Source organism: Triticum urartu, chromosome 2, assembly GCF_003073215.2.
Source record: "Triticum urartu cultivar G1812 chromosome 2, Tu2.1, whole genome shotgun sequence".
In the NCBI taxonomy this organism is placed as follows: domain Eukaryota; kingdom Viridiplantae; phylum Streptophyta; class Magnoliopsida; order Poales; family Poaceae; genus Triticum; species Triticum urartu.
Window position 1 is genome coordinate 9644317 of NC_053023.1, and position 3999 is coordinate 9648315.

Genomic DNA, 3999 nt, shown 5'->3' on the forward strand with positions numbered 1-3999 from the left:
AGTCCTCCGTATGTTGGGTAGAAAGGAAACTGAGGTGGGTAAGGTGACCATTCTGCTTTCGGTTCATATTTATCTCCATCCTTCTTTTCGTCTGCCTTCTTCTTTTCTTCTGACTTCTTCTCATCTCGCTTCTTTTCATCTGGCTTCTTCTTTTCTGCTCGTTGCTTTTCATCAGCTGGCATCTCATCACCGTCAACATCTGGACCATCTTCGCCAGTTCGAAATGGGCCAGCATGCTCTGCCATAATCCATACAATGGTCGTGAGGTCACCGCCACGGCCGAGCTGCCTGGCATGGGATTCCCTGCTGCATCGGGTGCCTGCATACAACAGCTTATCCACCCAAATGTTGAAGACGAGCTCCAACAGTTTTGGCATGTTCAAACCGTCAGCCTTGAGCAGCTCCACCGCAATATTAGCCCCCTCCAAGACCAGAAGAGTTGTTTCTTCATGGAAAATCCAGTTGCCATCTTCGTCCTTGTTGACCAGGATCCTTGCAAGCTTCTCTTCTCCAGTTGTCCGACTACTGGAACATAACCCCTGCAAAGATTTGAGGGTTGCTTCATACAGGCTGCGGAGTGCAAGGCCGGGTAGCATGTACGGGCGCACGGCCATGAGGAACATGAGATGCTCGGACAGCGCAACGGTCGCGTCGACAAGGGTCCCTTTCTTCTCTGCATGGACGAGGAAAATTTTGGTGGCGATGTGCCACACAAGGATGTCCTCCTGGAATTCACGGCCAAAGGCCAGAACGAATTTCTCCTCCTCACCCTTCGGGGTATTTTTCTCCTTGTACCTCTTGGCTGTCTCCTGACCCCAGGACGTCGTGATGTCCTTCATAGAGTAGCTGCCATCATTGTCTTCCTCGTATGTTGACCTCAGAACTTTGCTTACCCTTGTGAACACCACCCGCTTGACATCTTGTGAAAACTTGTGTCCTTTGGAGTGCTGGTATTCATTCCAAACGTCTTCCAATCCGATCGCCTTCGCTGCTGCGCCGCAAACACTGATCTTCCGCATGCACTCTTGCAGCACGCTGTACTGCCCAACAGTGCCGGACCACCTTCTGTGGCTACTTGGACTCCTTGGAGGACCCGTGAGGCATAGCCGGCCAAGATCGAGAGAAACAACGAAACGACGGAGCCGGCGCCATCTCCCAGAGCACAAAAGCTCATGGTGAAGCCAGGACTGTGGCCTAGCATCCAAGAATGCGTGCGTCCAGGTTGACCCCAGTGCCCGCAACAGCCATCTAGTATCCAGGAGGAGAGTAACTACCAGCAAGGCGTAGGTGATAATCACATCCAGTATGGTCTGGCCTTCTTTGTTGTAGTAGAACCCAAAGAGCACAGTCGCGGCGCCAATGGCGAGAGGTGAGGCGACACGGATGCTGTATCCAAGCGGAGTGTGGATGACGGCCGCCTTGGTGTAGAGGATGTCATACATGAGTGAGAGCTCCATCTCCACCACCTTGCACGTCTTGTCCCACCTCATAGTGAATATTTTCCTGCTTGTATCAAGGTTATTATTCTCAGGTGACTCGGTGTCGACCGAAGAATCAGCCATGGCACGCTTGCAGAGCGGGAGCATGTCATGTGCGACCATAAGGGCATCCTCATCGTCCAGCTGACAATCCGTTCCTGTTCTGATCGACGAACCACCAGTGAACAGTCTACTTGCTTGCTTCTTTTTGCTCGAGCTCGAGATGTTGCCCAAGTTGCCTTGCCACAGTGCACATGCCCTCTCCAGGTACTTGGCAGCACCGATGGCGAAAATGATGATGGACACCTGGATCAAAGTCCCGCCTCCGCCACCAATGTACACATGCTTGTATAGGACATAGCTGGCTCCAGCAACCCGCGAGATGACATTAAGTGCTTCGCGCGCAGAGAGCTTATTGTCCTCTAGGGAGAAGGCGCTGATGTTATCACTGCCGCCGAGATGGTGCAGGAGGAACGTCGTCCAGAAGGCCACCAGCTGCTGCCTCCGTGACGAAGTGTTGCCGAGGGACAGGTTGCTGAGAGTGTATGGAGCGACCCAGCTGGAGAACTGGTATGCCAGCCAAAGGATGAGCATCAGCACTCCAGAGGCTTTACGCCGACGGATGCTGGAGAGGAGCATGAGTAGAAGATGTGCGACGAAGCTCGAAAGGACCGCGACCCGGATCTCCCATAAATTCAGCAACTGGGCCACCCGATTCATCCATCCCTGTTCTTCCATTAATCGGTGGCACGATCAATCTCCTGCACTGCAATCAAAATCATATATATGATTACATATCGCATATGCAATCTAACTAGGCACGTACCCAATGCATCTACAACTAGCTAGATGATGAATGCTGCAAGCTTGAGAGATCAAGACGAGCTATGGTCCAAGATAACATACAGGCCGGCGTGGGTTAAGCTCGTTTAGAAAGGAATATGTACAAAGTGATCAAGATAGCAGCTACCGTAAACAAGGGAGCTGTCCCATGAAAACGGTTTGGCTAATTTTATACTGTTTAACTAGCTGTGTAGCATCCACTGGCTGGCTAGTGCAACTGTGCAAGCATGTGCAGATTTCATAGAGATATGTGCTTACTCCCTAGGATTCTTTGCTCCGATCTAGGTTGTTATAGTGGTATCAGAATACTTATCCTTATCTTCATACAGAACTGTAACTTAAGCCACTATGAGCTGCACATCTTCCGTATGAAAAACACAATTGTAAATCTTTCTTACAGAAGACACGATTTCACATCTTTTTACTACAAGTCCACATTCTCTAAACATGTAGTAGTGATCTAAAAGGTCTTATATTTTTGATAGAGGGAGTACCTTAATAAAAAAAGACTGGTTTGGAATTATGTTTGTTTTCCTTCTTGATACAAAGGATTGTATTATTCAGGGTTACATTCACTAGCATCAAAATAATTGTATTTGTATCGCGTAGGGTTTTTCGGCGCCATGGTTAGAAGATAGTAACACTTTGCATGGCAGAGAAGCAACCACTGTCGTGATTACGTTAACTTGTGTCAACCCGTGCGCCTAGCCATTGAGATTGCAAAAATATTGAGTTGTCTGAGAATTAGCAAAATTGTTTGTACGATTGTATCACTCTGGCAAACAAGTACCTATGGGCGCCTTTGCTACCGGGAGCAGACAACGGCAGACAAAATTTATCAGCATCTTCGTGTCGGCGGCTATGGCATTCTTGATTCTAGTCGCACTGCTTGCAAAAACTTTGCTGACAGGACTGAAAAACGAAAAACAGATACATGGCAATTCTGAAGAGATGGCAAATCAACAGGAGTGCACTACAGCCATAAGTTATGCCAGGCTATCAAAGCAAGCACCAACATATCCCTTTGGTAGGAAGACAGGTGTGCAATTCTGTATATTTTACTACTGGGATTCTATTTTTTATATTATTTTTACATTGTATACACCTGGCCAGGTCAGACCAACGGCGGGGAGGCCACGAGGGTGAATCCCACTCTGCTGCCTGGAGCAGGAGCGCAGCTGCAATGGGAAATTCGGGATTGATTTCTGGTAACAGGAGCTCAACACTAGGTCCCATGAAGATCGGTGTAAATTAATGGATTTACCGCAATGTTTTAATGACTCATAAGAAACTATAAGCTGGTATAAGACAGGCCCAAGTAAGTAGCATAGATACAATCAATAATCAAAATGAATATAGAGTGCAGTGAAATGTGACGAGAGGAAGTGGTGATACCTGTAACAGAAACACTAGCTAGTACCAAAGTCCAAGCACGAAGTCGCAGCAGCGGAGCCAGGGGGGGACGACCACTGGCAGCAGAGAGAGATGGTGGCATTTAGGACAGTGCCTGGCTGGTACTTAAGTACCAGAATTCCCAATTGGAATAATATGCACCCATTTTTTCTTTATTACCAAAAAAAGTGATGTGCTGGTTCAATGTACAATGTGATGTCAATGTTAAAATTTGCCTTGCTACATATCTACCTACATATCTACCTTGGTCTGCATCGGAATCAAG